This window comes from Orcinus orca, chromosome 6 (assembly GCF_937001465.1).
Source record: "Orcinus orca chromosome 6, mOrcOrc1.1, whole genome shotgun sequence".
NCBI classification, from domain to species: Eukaryota; Metazoa; Chordata; class Mammalia; order Artiodactyla; family Delphinidae; genus Orcinus; species Orcinus orca.
This window is the reverse complement of record NC_064564.1, coordinates 90,916,397-90,935,237: the sequence shown is the minus strand read 5'-3', so window position 1 is coordinate 90,935,237 and position 18,841 is coordinate 90,916,397. Positions and strand designations below refer to the sequence as shown.

Sequence of the window (18,841 nt, the reverse complement as noted above, 5' to 3'; positions counted from 1 at the left end):
TTCCTTCTCTGAAGTTCTCTGATATTGACAGTTTACATGCAAGTAAACTCTAGTAGGAAAGTAGATAATGAGATATTTATACTGAGCAGGATGAGAAATTGGATATGGTTGTTTAATTGATTTTTGTCATAAGATCAGGTTGGATAGCAGTAGACCAATTTTAAGTTTGTTTTTGTTTTTAGTTTAACATTTTCCCATACTTGCCTCTGCCTGTGAGATGTTTCTTGAATTCTTTACCATCAGACTGGTCACAGCAAGATGTCCCATCAAAACAAAAGAATGCAATCTAGCCAGTTATCTTAGCTTTCCTTTCTGCTAATAATTTAATAATTCTAAATAATTTAGAGTATAAACCATGTTAATGGAGTGTTATTTGTTTTATGTAATCGAAAGATGCATGTTAAATTTGGAAATACTATTACATTACGTGGATAAAAATAAACTCTAAATATGTAACTAGCTAGCAATAAAAATATAGTTTGAAATGTGCTTTTTTTTCTTTTATTGGAATTTTCACAAAAAAGACTTATCTCTCAAATATAATAAAAGTTTCTACCAAAGACAACTAATTATTTTTTATTACAGATCTCTACCACAGTATTCACCAGAGTAAAACTACCTTATTCTACCATATTTTACAACTGCCTTTATTTAAGAGGCTGATATCTTTGTTAAAAGCATAAACAATAACAACAAAGAAATAATCAGTAGTATCTTGTTTCAACTATAATAGTGTTAAATTATTCAGGATCTATTTATTCCTTAAAATTCAACTTTAATTAATCTGAATATTTCTCAGTCTTCTCAACAAATATAATTTTATTTCCTAATTTTTGTTAGTCAAAGACTATTACCAGATTATAAACTCATTGAAGGCATTTCTCCCTGATAGCACTGTACCTTACATTTATTTAGTGTTTAAAACTACTTGTTGAGTAAATAAATGAATGAACTAATGACTGAAAAGTAGCATTAAAGGGCTTCCCTGGTGGCGCAGTGCTTGAGAGTCCGCCTGCCAATGCAGGGGACACGGGTTCGTGACCCAGTCCGGGAAGATCCCACACGCCGCGGAGCGGCTAGGCCCGTGAGCCATGGCCGCTGAGCCTGCGCGTCTGGAGCCTGTGCTCCGCAACGGGAGAGACCACAACAGTGAGAGGCCCATGTACTGCAAAAAAAAAAAAAAAAAAAAAAACTACATTTGAGGTAAGGAACTGAAAACACAGTTCCACAACTATTTTTTAATGAATATAGGTAGTTAAATTGAATTTCTTAGCTGTCAGGGTTTTTTGTTTGTTTTTTGGGTTAGTTTTTTTTTTGTTTTGAGCAATGATCAACACAATTTTGAAAATCTGAAAATTCTTGATATTGAAATTTAGCTTGATTTGTGAATTTCTTTTCAGAGAGATCTTTATATTATAGTAACTCCTCTTGCTAGAAAGCTGCTGATTTGTAAGTTTCTCCATAGGAGATTTCTGTGGCTATTCACTAAGTGTAGAGTTTTATCAGGTAGTTGTACGCAAACATTAAATAGCCTCTATCCCTTCAATAGCACTAAACTTTGAGAGATTGCAGTGTAATACAGGCATTAAGTTGGGAGCTCCCATCTCTGTCTGGAGTTTAATTACAGTCTGTGGCACTTACTAGCTGTGTGACTTTGGGAAATCACATAGCTCTTCTAACCCTTGGTTTCTGCAACTATAGAGTGTATATAATAAATATAACTTACTCACATGGCCATTGTGAAAATTGAATAAAATAAAACTATTAAAGCTCTTAGCATTATCTGTTATTATCTTGATGTAGAACGTTTACCATAAACTCATGAGTATTGCATAATCACTGTCCTTTTATTTTTTTTTACAGCTTTCCTTATTTAAAATTTATTGAAGTATAGTTGACTTACAATATTATATTAGTTTCAGGTGTGCAACATAGTAATTTGACATTTTTATAGATTACACACCATATGGATAATCCCTGTCTTTGATCTCTATCCCAAGGAACTTTCGAATATTGCTTTTAAATTTTCAAAGACTACTCAATAAATCAGTCTGTAATTCATTATTTTATATTTCTGTTTGATGTTACCAATATTGTAGCCTTCAAATTATGGAGTTTGATTTCTGAAATAAAAGTTTCCAGGTCCAAACCCTGGCTGTTTCATTTGCTCTATGTATAACTTGAGTCAGAGTTTGTAACCTGTATATCCCACAGCTTCCTCACTTGTAAAATGAAACTAATATTTTATAGAATAGGGTGTTTGTCAGATGAGAATGATGCATGGAAACCACTTATGCTTGGCATATAGTAAGCACTCAATACATGATAGCTGAAAGAGAAAAATAATTATTTAGTAAAGCTCCACAGTCCTTCTCCCCTGTTTTAGTCTGACTTTTATGGATAACATTCTTACAGATACTAATGGATAACTATTAATAAGTATTGAATATTCAGAATGGTATTGATTTTTATGAAGTTAAAAATCCATTGAAAATTTTAAATTAGAAGAGTAGACATTTACTGGATATGCCTTGGGAAACTGATCAGATTTCAAAGTTTCAGAATATGAAATGTGAGTCCAAAATAATGTGATTATTAAAGATTTATTTCTTTGGAATAGAGCCACCATAACTTCTAAACGTATGATTTAGAAATAAGGTCTTGTCAAATAACACAGAAGAACAATGAAACATAATATCTATCAGGAAAAGAGAGAAATGGCTAACTCAGCAAAACTGACTTATCCAGTAACTGAGAATTGAGCTTGTTACTAGTGAAATGATTTTTCCAAAGATGAGTTGCTCCTGGCAGTTATTACACTTGGAAGTACCAAGCCCTGACTTGTGGTTTTTAGATTTTCAGCTTCCTGAATGACTGCTGCTAGCCACGCAGTTGTTAGATGCCTTATCTACTCCCATCGTGGATATCCTCTAGTTAACTTATATCAGAATCATTTAAAAAGACCATCCTGAAGTTCTGGCACTGTTTGAAGAGCATACGAAAGAAAAGTGAGTGTGTGTGTGTGTGTGTGTGTGTGTGCACTCACATACATGTGCAGTCATATGATTGGTCTAGGGGAAGAAGAGGAAGTTCAATGTGCCTATGTGCCTTAGAATCCCTAGAGGGAATGATGGAAAACTCTGTACAGCTCCCAGGGAAAATATATCTTCAGAGAAATTATCAGGGCTAGTATGTAATTAAATTTTCTGTAGAAATGGAAGGCTGTCCCTATAAATATTATAATGTAGCAATAGAACTGAATCCACTGAAGATAGGAGGAAAACAAGGTTAGTTTAAAAAACTACTGTGTTATTGCTAAACACAAAATAATTCTTAGAAAAAGGATGATTTTGATAGATACATTGTTTTTCCTTTTCCTTACAATAACTTTTTGTGTGTTGTTTACTAGTTATGCAGATAATTTTTGTTCATTTTATGAGATCAGGAATTTTTTTGGATGAAGTTTCATTTTTCACAATTCAACCACCCAGAAATAATCATTATTGATAATTTTGTGCTCATAGTCTAGTTTCATATATATAGTCCCAATTAGAATTTAAAAATTAGTAATAATGTCTCCTTCACAAATGAAAACAGGTATAAACCAAATGTATAGATGTGCCATATTATTATACTTAGCAATTCTTTTCTCCACATGAAATATTATTTCTGAATATAAATAAAATTGTTTTAAGATAATTTTTAAAGAACTTTAACATAGAAGTGTTTTTAATTTACAGAAAAATTGCATTATGTTTTCCTTTTAAATTTTCTTTTGAGAATTCTCAAACACAGAAGAGAATTAAGTATAATACTCTCCCATATTATTAATACACTGTTTGTATTCTTCTCTTATTTTTCTTGGTTCAAATTTTAAATTTTATTCTGTTGCGTGATTGTAAAAAACCACTGAAATATCTTCCAAAGCAGCTGTGTAGTTTCACATTACTACTAGCAATCAATGAGAGTTCCTGTTGTCCTGTTTCCTTACTAGCAACTTGCTGTTTGTCTGTTTGTTTTACTGAAGTACAGTTGATTTACAATATGGTATTAATTTCAGGTATATAGCTTAGTGAGTCAGTATTTTTACAGATTATACACCATTAAAAGTTATTACAAAAATAAAGGCTGTAATTCCCTGTGCTGTACAATATACCCTTGTTGTTTATGTATTCCATACATGGTAATTTGTATCTCTTAATCCTCTACCCCTATCTTGCACCTTCTACCTTTCCTCTCCCCACTGGTAACCACTAGTCTGTTTTCTGTATCTGTAAGTCTGTTTCTGTTTTCCTTTATGCATTCATTTGTTTTATTTTTTTTGGCTCCACGTATAAGTCGTATCATACAGTATTTTTCCTTCTCTGACTTATTTCACTCTGCAAAATATTCTCTAGGTATACCCACATTGCTGCAAATGGAAGGATTTCATCCTATTCTTTATGTCTGAGTAATATTCCATTTTATATATATATATATATACATACACACATACATATATATGTATGTATGTATGTGTGTATATATACACACACATTCCCACCAACAGGGTAAAAGGGTTCCCTTTTCTCCACATCCTCACCAACATTTGTTATTTGTAGACTTTTTGACGGCCACTGTTGACAAATAACAAGGCCAAGGGTGTTGGTAAGACTGAGATTCTGAGATTATCATATTTTCCTTAGAGCAAGATTTCAGGAAGACGTTATCAAGACGTATGTCTAGCATGCTAGTCCTTAGCATAGAACTTTCTGAGAAAAAGTATTCTGAACATCCTGTTTACCTTTCTTACCCCAAACCCCAACATGGTAGGGAAGTTGAGATTCTAGTTAAAGTTTATCCCTGGGTAGCAGTGGAATTGCCCCATGAGTCTTCTCCATTGAGTTACTCTTCAGCTGCTAAGACCTAATTATAGGGATGTAACCTCAAAAGTTAATTCCTAAGCCTCAAAAAGAGTGTCTCCATAGCATAGAAAACATGGAAATAGACAAATATTAGACTGAGTTAATAGTCATGGCCTAGTCAGATATACTGAAGAATGAAGGCCAATTATGAGGAATTACACCAGATTTAACTCAAGAAGCATATTATTAAAAATCCAAATAAATGTTCTCTAGGAATGATATCCTTCTGTCACTATTTAAATTCCCTCTTTATAAGTCATAATTCTCAAAGAAAAAGGTAGTACACAAAAACAGGTCGTTTGAGAGGATATTGACAAAACAGTTGAATTACAAGATTGAACAGGACTGAGGGCAAGAATGGTGTTGTTCCTTGAGACTGGTGACAGTGGGGAGTGATTACCACCCTTAGGCCTGAAGTTCAAGGGGAGAAAGTAGTTATTAAAACTCAAAAAAAATAGCTATACGGAGAGGGCAACCTGAGAAGGGCTCTGGACTTTGGTAGAGGGGTGCTGCCAACCTATACAGAGCAGGCAGTGAGGGACAGTGAGGGGGCCAAGAGAGTAAACACTCCATCCTTACTTTCCTTCTCCCCCCCCGATATTCTGTCAGGGTCTCCGCTTGCCTGCATCTAATTGAAAGCTACGAGACAAGGGGAGTTGGTTAAAGCAATGCAAGGGTGTTAGCTTCTCTAGGCACAGAGCAGAGTGAGAGAAGGGAGAGGAGGTAAAAAGTGATTCCTCTCACTTCAAAAGAGAAGCTTGAGTCCAGGCTGCCAGACGCAGTCTGCAATCCAACATGTTAAGTCTAGGAATTAATCAGGCTAGTTTTGCAGAGAGTAGAATGAGGAGCTGAGAGTTATCTAAGAGCACATACAGAGCAAAGTCCAAAATACAAAACTGGACAGGCAGTGCAGTAAAGGTAATCATCAGAAAGTGTTGGCAGAAAGGTAGATTCTAACGAGAAACTATAGGAGATTAGAGTCATCCCACAGAAGAGGGAGGTCTGAGTGGGACAGCCCTATGTGATCTCCTACTAGATAGTTCAGCACACAAAACTGTTTCTGAGTTATGAGGGAAACACAGTTGGCATAAGGAAATGTTTAAAAATTAACTTACATTGCCTGTTTGGGTGCAGTAAAATGAATTCACTTGTATACTGCTGGAAGCAGTGAAAATTGTTCATACCCTCTGGGAAACAATATGTAGCAAGAGCCCTAAAATGTTCCATACTCTTTGACTGAAAATAACAAGTTTTACTGGATACTTCATCATATTTATTTTTAATAAAAGTGTATTTAGTAAGTAACACTGCTGAAAACATCTTAATGTGAATTTAGGGGAGGAGATGCATAATATTCTCCCCCTGCAGCTGAGTTGGACTGGGATTACACTGGCCATGCTGGTCTAGCAGGACTGCAGAGGGAAAACATGTAGCACATATTCCAGATTGTGTCCACGAAAAAAAAAATAATGCTAGGGTGAAAGCTGGATGATAACGTTCACAAAAGTTTATCAAACAAAGGAGCCTTAAGAATTATGTGGGGCATTGAGATCCTGAGCCAAGGGTTTGGAATAGTCAGGAAAGACACAAATAAAGAGCAGTGTGTCAAATGGACAAAGGGGAAGTGTATTTGGGAAAATAATAAAAGCAATGATTGTTCCCAATAGCTGACATATGACATGATGCTGCGAGGGTGGAGGAAGATGTGAAAAAGAAGGATTCACTTAACTGATAGCAGCCAGGGACCAGGGAGAGCGACCGCTGAGTCTGTCAACAAGCACAGGAGGATTTCTAGCACCAAATCTACTTCATAAGGAGTCTTAACAGTGAATGTGGGCCTTCCTAGGGCCTGGGGGCTCTTGTGACAAAGAGTCAAGGTGGGCTCTAACAATTAAGCCTTGTATAGCCAAAATTCATAGGTGGTAGGGCATAAGGGAAAGAATCTGCTTTAAGTTGATTACTTTTGTAATAACCCACTTTAGAGAAATTATGTGACATCCTTTATTAAATCCAAAGCACCTAAACTCTGGCACCTTGAGGAGATGATGGGCAAGAGGAAACACCGTAAAACAGAAGTGATTATTTTTACCCCCAAAAGGCAGTGACAGATCAGGCCAGGAGTTATGCATTCTTAGACTGACAGGCAACGGAGTATGGTAAGAAAGTACAAGGATCTGGGAGACAGAAAAGATCTGATGTTAAATCTCAACTGTATGATCTTGGACAAGTCACTTAATTTCTCTGAGCCTTTTCTTTGATGACAGTAAAATATAACTGTGAGTATTGTTGTGAGAAGCTAATAGTGTTATGTATATTAATTTATAGACTTCTACATGTGTGCCAGCTAGCTAATTTAACTATGCAAAGTTTGATACAAGCACCAGCTCTGAATCACTGTTAGGAGTTAGTCATTATCGATTCTTCCTTACTGTTATTTACAAATTAAGTTCTCCTTTTATGAGAAAATCCACGCATTGACTCAGAACTGGAGAATACTATGCAAATTCTGTGCCTGTTTACACTTGCCTAGAAATAAGGATGCTAACAATTTTAATTAATCTTTTGACAGCTATCAAAATCCAATCCTGAGGGTGATGGACACAAGGGCACCTCACCACCAATTCTTAAGGGAATTAAAAGAATAAAATTTACTTTAACCGTTGCTCAGAGCTTTTTTGTAATACATACATAAAGAAAGAAGGGTACATATGGAGTCTAGAATGTGCGAAAAAGAAGCCTGAGGCTCATAGTTAAATTGCACGGATAAAACTTTCAAAACATTTCACATTGGCTTATAGAAGGTCATATTACAGATTTAACAGATACTACCTTCCATCTTTAAAGAAACATAGTTATAAGAAAGAACATTATTTTTTCTTCACATTAGTGGTAAAACTTTGAAATCCAAGTAAAGTCTGGAGTTATTTGATAGAAATGTACAAATGCTGGCTTATTTGTTGTGACAAATGCATCATGGTGGTGCAAGATACTAACATTAGAAGAAACTGGGTAAAGATAGTACAGTAACTCTCTGTACTATCTTTGCATCTTCTCTGTACACATAAAACTATTCTAAGATAATAAGTTTATTTTAAAAGTGACAGTTTTAACTTACCACTAAGCATTTCTATGAAACTCAGAATCCAAATTTTGTACTACAGTATACACACACAGTGTACTGTGTATAGTATTAAAAGCTTAGACTATCACCAATCTATTATTAGAACTTTAGACAAAAATCTTCTACTTATAAAATTTAAGCCGGAAATATATTAGAAAGCAAGAAGTGGCACGAATTTTGTCACAAGATAAAGAGAAATTGTGACCTAAGGTCTGTACTCAGAACAAACCAGAAAGCTGAGCAGTCACTTTTCAAATTTCCAGAAAATTTCTGATGTTACAAAAGGCTATTTCACAGGCCCTTTCCTCCATTGCTGTGTCTCCTCTTGTATCCATTCTGGTTCTACAATTCACAATCACGCAACAGAATAAAATTTAAAATTTGAACCAAGAAAAATAAGGGAAGAATACAAACAGTATATTAATAATATGAGAGAGTATTATACTTAATTCTCTTCTGTGTTTGAGAATTCTCAAAAGAAAATTTAAAAGGAAAACATAATCTTCCAAAATCATACACCAGAGGAAGTGAGTGGAAAAACCATTATTGAAAAAGCTATCTAGGATACAGATAGTATTCTCAAACTTCTTAGGAGGTAAGACAAACTTTCTAGGAAAATTCACTATATAAATTGTCTAATTTTTTTAGTCCTGGACAGATAAAAACTTTCCAAAATCTTACCCAATTTTGTAAATGTTTTCTAAATTTCAGCTGTTGAAGAATCAAGTGATTCCCCTAAGTTAGGATCCCCACAGCACAATTCCCCACAGATGAAGGGTTGTATTTTAATGAAACATGGTTCTTACTCTCTAGTGACTTTCTCTTTTCACCGAATTTTCAGAGGTGAATATTTAAATAGCTGAGACAATAATTTGCTACCTTTCACATGTGACACTTTAAAATCCTTAGGTGAAGGATTATGAAATTTATCCTTTTTCTAATAACACCTAGAGTTTTAAAAATGAAAGGATCATCAGCACTCCTGTATTGATAATGGACAAGTTTCAGAAAGGGAAAAAAAGTTATCAATTATTATTGATTGTTACTCAATTATTAAGTATCTACTGTATGCACTTTATCAAATTCCTTATTTAATTCTTTTAGTGAACCATGACATTGATGACAAGCAAAGTATCTGAGAAGCTAAGTAACCAGCATGATGCAAAGGTTACTAATTGATTGATATGGAATTCAAACAAGCTTGTCTGACCCCAGAGACAGACTTCATAAGCACCACAGTTGTCTCAGATATTTCTAATTGTATATATTCAAACAGCATTTTCTAATCTCTCCCATGGAGACATTTACTAGAAATGTGTAAACACATTGGAAGATTTTCCAAGATGAGCAATGTAAATGTTGAAGGCAGACTGAAAATCAGTTATTATGAGGAATGAAGGAGACTGCACTTACAGCCATCTGACATTAAGGGAGGAACTTGAAATCTGTGAAAAAAAAATCTCTGCAATGGCAAGTAACATGATTAATGAGTTGCTTAGTAGAGTATATTAATAGTATAATGGGAAAAGTTGCATAACTAACTTTTGGAGAAAATAACTCAAGAACAGGTGCCTTTTAAATTGCCTGTTTTAAAATTGTATTTTTGTTGTATCTTTGTTATCAAAATAGTGAATTTATCCACAATAGAATATTTGAAAAATATTTAAAAATCATCAAATATAAAATATATTACTGTTTCGACCATCCAGCAATAACTACCACTAGTGTTGTGAATATATGCTTCAACTTAGTTATACATACATGCACATATTTATATATATATGTAGATATATGAATATACCCATATAAGTATTATATGCATATAATTTTTCAAGATTTTAGATGTCTGTTCTTTGGAAATAATTGAGAGTATCTTTGTGACTTCAATATGTAATCTAATTCTTTTAAATATTTGAGACTAGAAGAAAACTTTCCCAACATTTTCCCTTAAGAATTTAAAAGCTACAGAAAAATTCCAAGAACAACACAAGGAATATCTATATGTTCCCAGATGCACCAGTTGTTATCATTTTACCATGTGTGCTTCATCTCTCATCTCCCTCTCATCTCTCTTTCTCTCCCTCTCTTTCTGTCTCTAAATATATATATATATAGACACCTATATTAATATGTGTTTATGAGTTTGCAGACAGTGTGACACTTTACCTCTAAATACTTCAGAATAAGAATGTTCTTTCTCGTACATAATCACACAAATGCACACACTGAGGCAATTTACCATCAATATAATATTAGTAGCAAAATTACAGCCCATATTAAAATTATTCCGCTTGTTCCAGTAATATCCTTTATTGCTTTTGGTTTGTTAGTTTTGATCCAGGACCCAATTAAGGATTATGCATTGCATTTAGTTGTCATGGCTCTTCGTCTTCTTTAATATATTAAAGGAAGAAAGAAAAGTTCCCAAACCTCTGTCTTTTGTGCTACTGAAATAGTTTATGCACCCAGGCCAGTTGTCTTGCAGAATTTCTGTCAGTTTGGCTTTGATTGTTTCCTCATGATTAGATTGAATTTTGTTTTCTCTTTTAGGATACAATATAGTGATGTCTTTCCCATTTCTATGCAGCATAGCAGAAAATATAGGAAGTCAAACTAACAGGTCAAACTCCCTATCATTAGTGTTGAGTTTGGTCACTGTGAAAGTGGTATCCACCAGATTTCTCCATGGGAAAGAAACCTCTTTCTCTGCGATTAAAAGCCATTCTTTGGGATGACGCTATGAGACTATGTGAATATCCTATTCTTCATCTTTCTCACGATGGTTTTATCATCCACTGATAATTCTTGTCTGACTCAAGTATTATGATCATTTTACAATTTTGATTTTTTTAAATTATTGTATCTCTTTTATAATTTAGTTGTCATTTCTGTGTAAAGAGATTTTACCCACTCGCATTTCATTGTCCTGTATTCCTTTGGTCAGTGTATTGTAACCCTATTCTGACAGCGTTTATTTTTACTTGCAAATTTTCCCCAATTTAGCAGAGGGAACTCCCAAGCTGCCCTTGTGTCCTTTTGACATCTTTCCAACAGTTTTTAGTTTTGTTGTTGTTTGGTTGATTTTTTTCTTTTTTCTTTTTTTTTGGCAGATGGAAACAGCAACTTCCTTTATTTCTGGTACAAACAGATATTCCAGGGAACCCTTACTTTCCCTGAATCCGTTATTTCTCGTTTCCCCAAAGAGCCCTGATTCCTTCGAGTTAATGGGAAATATTATTTAGAAATGAAGGTTTGGTGTTAGGTGTTGTGCTTGTTACTTGAGTGCAACACTTCTAGACCATGTCAGTAGACAGTTGTATGAGTTCATACTGATTCTTCTAATTTCAGTCTGACACCACAGAGTTATTCCTCTCATTTTTGTTTTTTAACATGTTTATTGGAGTATAATTGCTTTACAATGCTGTGTTAGTTTCTGCTGTATAACAAAGTGAATCAGCTATACATATACATATACCCCATATCCCCTTCTTCTTGCATCTCCCTCCCAGCCTCCCTATCCCACCCCTCTAGGTGGTCACAAAGCACCCAGCTGATCTCCCTGTGCTATGCAGCTGCTTCCCACTAGCTATCTGTTTTACATTTGGTAGTGTATGCATGTCAGTGCCACTTTCTCACTTCATCCCAGCTTACCCTTCCACCTCTTCATGTCCTCAAGTCCATTCTCTATGTCTGCATCTTTATTCCTGTCCTGCCCCTAGGTTCTTCGGAACCATTTTTTTTTTTAGATTCCATATATATGTGTTAGCATACGGTATTTGTTTTCCTCTTTCTGACTTACTTCACTCTGTATGACAGACTCTAGGTCCATCCACCTCACTACAAATAACTCAATTTCGTTTCTCTTTATGGCTGAGTAATATTCCGCTGTATATATGTGCCACATCTTCTTTACCCATCTGTCAGTGGACACTTAGGTCACTTCCATGTCCTGGCTATTGTAAATAGTGCTGCAATGAACATTGTGGTACATGACTCTTTTTGAATTATGGTTTTCTCAGGGTATATGCTCAGTAGTGAGATTGCATGGTCATATGGTAGTTCTATTTTTAGTATTTTAAGGAACCTCCATACTGTTCTCCATAGTGGCTGTGTCAATTTACATTCCCACCAACAATGCAAGAGCATTCCCTTTTCTCCACACCCTCTCCAGCATTTATTGCTTGTAGATTTTTTGATGATGGCCATTCTGACTGGTGTGAGGTGCTACCTCATTGCAGTTTTGATTTACATTTCTCTAATGATTGTGATGTTGAGCATCCTTTCATGTGTTTGTTGGCAATCTGTATGTCCTCTTTGAAGAAATGTCTATATCGGTCTTCTGCCTATTTTTGGATTGGGTTGTTTGTTTTTTTGATATTGAGCTGCATGAACTGCTTGTGTTTTTTGGAAATTAATCCTTTATCAGTTGCTTCATTTGCAAATATTTTCTCCCATTCTGAGGGTTGTCTTTTCATCTTGTTTATGGTATCCTTTGCTGTGCAAAAGCTTTTAAGTTTCATTAGGTCCCATTTGTTTATTTTTGTTTTTATTTCCTTTTTCTCTAGGAGGTGGGTCAAAAAGGATCTTTCTGTGATTTAAGACATAGAGTGTTCTGCCTATGTTTTCTTCTAAGAGTTTTATAGTGTCTGACCTTACATTTACGTTTTTAATCCATTTTGAGTTTATTTTTGTGTATGGTGTTAGGAAATGTTCTAATTTAATTCTTTTCCATGTAGCTGTCCAGTTTTCTCAGCACCACTTATTGAAGGGGCTGTCTTTTCTCCACTGTGTATTCTTGCCTCCTTTATCAAACATAAGGTGACCATATATTCATGGAATTATCTCTGGGCTTTCTATCCAGTTCCATTGATCTATATTTTTGTTTTGGTGCCAGTACCATACTGTCTTGATTACTATAGCTTTGTAATATAGTCTGAAGTCCGGGAGCCTGATTCCTGCAGCTCCATTTTTCTTTCTCAAGATTGCTTTGGCTATGCAGGGTCTTTTGTGTTTCCATACAAATTGTGAAATTTTTTGTTCTAGTTCTGTGAAAAATGCCATTAGTAGTTTGATAAGGATTGCACTGAATCTGTAGATTGCTTTGGTAGTATAGTCATTTTCACAATGTTGATTCTTCAAATCCAAGAACATAGTATATCTCTTCATCTGTTTGTATCATCTTTAATTTCTTTCATCAGTGTCTGATAGTTTTCTGCATACAGGTCTTTTTTCTCCGTAGGAAGATTTATTCCTAGGTATTTTATTCTTTTTGTTGTAATGGTAAGTGTGAGTGTTTCCTTTATTTCTCTTTTTTTGTTGTTATTTTGTTGTTAGTGTATAGGAATGCCAGAGATTTCTGTGCATTAATTTTGTATCCTGCTACTTTACCAAATTCATTGATTAGCTCTAGTAGTTTTCTGGTAGCATCTTTAGGATTCTCTATGTATAGTTTCATGTCATTTGCAAACCATGACAGCTTTACTTCTTTTCTGATTTAGATTCGTTTTATTTCTTTTTCTTCTCTGATTGCTGTGGCTAAAACTTCCAAATCTATGTTGAATAATAGTAGTGAGAGTGGGCAACCTTGTCTTGTTCCTGATCTTAGTGGGAATGGTTTCAGTTTTTCACCATTGAGGACGATGTTGGCTGTGGGTTTGTCATATATGGCCTTTATTTTTTATTATTATTATTTTTAATGATTTTGGATATACATATATTTTTAATAATTAATTATTTTTTATTTTTGGCTGCATTGGGTCTTCGTTGCTGCACACGGGCTTTCTCTAGTTGTGGCGATCCGGGGCTACTCTTCATTGTTGTGCATGGGCTTCTCATTGCAGTGGCTTCTCTTGTTGCGGAGCACAGGCTCTAGGGCGTGCAGGCTCATTAGTTGTGGCTCAGGGGCTCTAGAGTGCATACTTAAGAGTTGTGGTGCACAGGCTTATTAGTTGCACCATGCCATGTGGGATGTTCCCAGAAACAGAGTTCAAACCCATGTCCTGTGCATTGGCAGGTGGAATCTTAAGCACTGTGCCACCAGGGAAGTCTCTATGGCCTTTATTGTGTTGAGGTAGGTTCCTTCTATGCCTACTTTCTTAAGAGTTTTTATCATAAATGGGTGTTGAATTTTGTCAAAAGCTTTTCTTGCATCTATTGAGATTATCATGTGCTTTTTATCCTTCAATTTGTTAATATGGTGTATCACATTGATTGATTTGCATATATTGAAGAATCCTTGCCTCCTGGGATAAACCCCACTTGATCATGGTGTATGATACTTTTAATGTGCTGTTGGATTCTGTTTGCTAGTATTTTGTTGAGGATTTTTGCATCTATGTTCATCAGTGATATTGGCCTGTAGTTTTCTTTTCTTGTGACATCTTTGTCTGGTTTTGGTATCAGGGTGATGGAGGCCTCGTAGAATGAGTTTGGGAGTGTTCATCTCTGTGCTAGATTTTGGAAGAGTTTGAGAAGGATAGGTGTTAGCTCTTCTCTAAATGTTTGATAGAATTCACCTCTGAATCCATCTCATCCTGGGCTATTGTTTATTGGAAGATATTTAATCACAGTTTCAATTTCAGTGCTTGTGATTGGTCTGTTGATAATTTCTATTTCTTCCTGGTTCAGTCTCAGAAGGTTGTGCTTTTCTAAGAATTTGCCCACTTCTTCCAGGTTGTCCATTTTATTGGCATATAGTTGATCCTTTGTATTTCTGCAGTGTCAGTTGTTACTTCTCCTTTTTCATTTCTAATTCTGTTGATTTGAGTCTTCTCCCTTTTTTCCTTGATGAGTCTGGCTAATGGGTTATGAATTTTGCTTATCTTCTCAAAGAACCAGCTTTTAGTTTTATTGATCTTTGCTATTGTTTCCTTAATTTCTTTTTCATGTATTTCTGATCTCACCTTTATGATTTCTTTCCTTCTGGTAACTTGGGGTTTATTTTTGTACTTGTTTCTCTAATTGCTTTAGATGTAAGGTTAGGTTGTTTATTTGAGATTTTTCTTGTTTCTTGAGGTAGGGTTATATTGCTATAAACTTCCTTCTTAGAACTACTTTTGCTGCATCCCATAGGTTTTGGGTTGACATGTTTTCATTGTCATTTTTTCTAGGTATTTTTGATTTCCTCTTTGATTTCTTCAGTGATCTCTTGGTTATTTAGTAGCATATTGTTTAGCCTCCGTGTGTTTGTATTTTTTTTAAAGATTTTTTCCTGTAATTGACATCTAGTCTCATAGCATCATGGTCAGAAAAGATACTTGATATGATTTCAATTTTCTTAAATTTCCAAAGGCTTGATTTGTGGCCCAATATATGGTCTATCCTGGAGAATGTTCCATGAGCACTTGAGAAAAAAGTGTATTCTGTTGTTTTGGGATGGAATTTCCTGTAAATATCAATTAAGTCCATCTTGTTTAATGTGTCATTTAAAGCTTGTGTTTCCTCATTTGTTTTCATTTTGGATGATCTGTCCATTGGTGAAAGTGGGGTGTTAAAGTCCCCTACTATTATTGTGTTACTGTTGATTTCCCCTTTCATGGTTGTTAGCATTTGCCTTATGTATTGAGGTGCTCCTGTGTTGGGTGCATAAATATTTACAATTGTTATATCTTTTCTTGGATTGATGCCTTGATCAGTACATAGTGTCCTTCTTTGTCTCTTGTAATAGTCTTTATTTTAAAGTCTATTTTGTCTGAAATGAGAATGGCTACTCCAGTTTTCTTTTGATTTCCATTTGCATGGAATACCGTTTTCCATCCCCTCACTTTCAGTTTGTATGTGTCCCTAGGTCTGAAATGGGTCTCTTGTAGAGAGCATATATACGGGTCTTGTTTTTTTATCCATTCAGCCAGTCTGTATCTTTTGGTTGGAGTATTTAATCCATTTACATTTAAGGTAGCTTTCGATATGCATGGTCCTATTACCATTTTCTTTATTGTTATAGGTTTGTTTTTGTAGGTCCTTTTCTTCTCTTGTGTTTCCCATTTAGAGAAGTTCCTTTAGCATTTGTTGTAGAGCTGGTTTGGTGGTGCTGAATTCTCTGAAGTTTTGCTTGTCTGTAAAGGTTTTAATTTCTCCATTGAATCTGAATGAGGTCCTTGCTGGGTTGAGTAATCTTAGTTGTAGGTTTTTCCCTTTCATCACTTTAAATATGTCCTGCCACTCTCTTCTGGCTTGCATAGTTTCTGCTGAAAGATCAGCTGTTTACCTTATGAGGAGTCCCTTGTATGTTATTTGTTGTTTTTCCCTTGGTGCTTTTAATATTTTTTCTTTGTATTTAATTTTTGATAGTTTGATTAATATGTGTCTTGGTGTGTTTCTCCTTGGATTTATCCTGTATGGGACTCTCTGCACTTCCTGGACATGATTATTTCCTTTCCCATGTTAGGGAACTTTTCAACTACAATCTCTTCAAATATTTTCTCAGACTCTTTCTTTTTCTCTTCTTCTTCTGTGACCCCTATAATTCAAATGTTGGTGAGTTTAATATTGTTCCAGAAGTCTCTGAGACTGTCCTCAATTCTTTTCATCCATTTTTCTTTATTTTGCTCTGCTTTATGTCCACTATTTTATCTTCCAGATCACTTACCCGTTCTTCTGACTCAGTTATTCTGCTATTGATTCCTTCTAGAGAATTTTTAATTTCATTTATTGTGTTGTTCATCATTGTTTGTTTGCTCTTTAGTTCTTCTAGATCCTTGTTAAATGTTTCTTGTATTTTCTCCATTCTATTTCCACGATTTTTGGATCATCTTTACTATCATTCCTCTGAATTCTTTTTCAGGTAGACTGCCTATTTCCTCTTCATTTGTTTAGTCTGGTGGGTTTTTACCTTGCTCCTTCATCTGCTGCATATTTCTCTGTGTTCTCATTTTGTTTAACTTACTGTGTTCGGGGTGTTCTTTTTGCAGGCTGCAGATTTGTTGTTCCCGTTGTTTTTGGTGTCTGCCCCCAGTGGGTGAGGTTGGTTCACTGGCTTGAGTAGGCTTCTTGGTGGAAGGGTCTGGTGCCTGTGTTCTGGTGGGTGGGACTAGATCTTGTGTTTCTGGTGTACAGGGCCACTTCAGGTGCTGTGTTTTGTGGTGTCTGTGAACTTAGTATGATTTTAGGCAGCCTCTCTGCTAATGCGTGGGGTTATGTTCCTGTCTTGCTAGTTGTTTGGTGTAGGGTGTCTAGCACTGGACTTTGCTGGCCGTTGGGTGGAGCTGGGTCTTATTGAGGCGGAGATCTTTGGGAGAGCTCTTGCTGATTGATATTAGGTTGGGCCAGGGAGTCTCTGGTGGTACAATGTCCTGATCTCAGCTCTCCCACCTCAGAGGCTCAAGCCTTACACCAGCCCAGAACACCAAGACCCTGTCAGCAGCATGGCTTAGAAGAAAAGGAGGGGAAAAGAAAGAAAAAATTTTTTAAAAAGGTAAATTAAAAATGAAAAGAAAATTATTAAAATAAAAATATTAAAAATAATAATAAAAGGAAAAATAGAGCAACCAAACCAATAAACAAATCCACTAATGATAACAAGCAATACTGAATTAAGATAAACATAAAAATCAGAAACAAATCAATCACAGAAAGCAAACCCCAAGTCTACAGTTGCTCCCAAAGTCCACTGCCACAGTTTTGGATGATTTGTTGCCTCCCAGGTATTCCACAGAGGCAGGGAACATCAAGTTGATTGTGGGGATTTAGTCCACTGCTCCTGAGGCTGCACGGAGAAATTTCCCTTTCTCTTCTTTGTCTGCCCAGCTCTTGGGGTGATGTTGCAACAGTCTGGGGTGCACTGTGTGTTCTCCTGGGGAAGTTATCCCTGGATCACAGGACCCTGGCAGTGGCTGGCTTCACAGGTTCCCGGGGTCAGGGGTTGGGCAGTGTGTGTGGATAGTGACCTGTGCTTGCACACAGGATTCTTGGGGGCTGCAGCAGCAGTGTTAGTGTTTCATGCCCATCTCTGGGGTCTGAGCTGATAGCCGCAGCTTGCACCCATCTCTGAAGCTCATTTAGGCGGTGCTCTGAAACCCCCTTCCTCTTGCACCCTGAAACAGTGGTCTCTTCCCTCTTAGGCAGGTCCAGACTTTTTCCTGGACTCCCTCCCAGCTAGCTGTGTTGCACTAGCCCCCTTCAGGCTGTGTTCACACAACCTCAGTCCTCTCCCTGGGGTTTGAACTCCAAAGCCCGAGCCTTAGCTCCCAGCCCCCACCTGCCCCGGCAGGTGAGCAGAGAAGCCTCTCAGCCTGGTGAGTGCTGGTTGGCACTGATCCTCTGTGCAGAATCTCTCCACTTTGCCCCCTCTACATCCCTGTTGCTACACTGTCCTCTGTGGCTCCGAAGCTTCTCCCCCACCACTCCCATCTCCACCAGTGAAGGGGCTTCCTAGTGTGTGGAAACTTTTCTTCCTTCACAGCTCCCTCCCAGAGGTGCAGGTCCCATCCCTATTCTTTTGTCTCGTTTTTTTTCTTTTGCCCTACCCAGGTACGTGGGTATTTTCATGCCTTTTGGGAAGGCTGAGGTCTTCTGCCAGCATTCAGTCAGTGTCCTGTAGGAGTTGTCCCACATGTAGATATATTTTTGATGTATTTGTGGGGAGGAAGGTGATCTCCATGTCTTAACTCCTCTGCCATCTTGAAGTTCATTTTTATATTTCCAAATGGATTCACTCTTCCCCCACAATAAGAAACTTTTGTTTCTAACAACATCAATATAGTCACTCGTTTGTGCTCTCTCTATATAGTATATATAGAGAGAGAGATAAGACAAAATATATAAGAAAAATGCAAATGTAGCAGAGGTAGATTATACATCTTTATATATATATAGTTAT

General features: G+C 36.2%; 1 long non-coding RNA gene across 1 annotated transcript in view; it reads left to right on the top strand.

Annotated features, from left to right (window-relative positions):
• Window positions 1–15,031, top strand: part of LOC125964660 (uncharacterized) — a 152,209-nt gene extending 137,178 nt beyond the window's left edge. Inside the window, exon 3 of the long non-coding RNA XR_007477896.1 lies at window positions 14,722–15,031. This is a non-coding gene — a long non-coding RNA (uncharacterized LOC125964660). The remainder of the gene's footprint in view (window positions 1–14,721) is intronic.
• The last annotated feature ends 3,810 nt before the right edge of the window (window positions 15,032–18,841 follow it).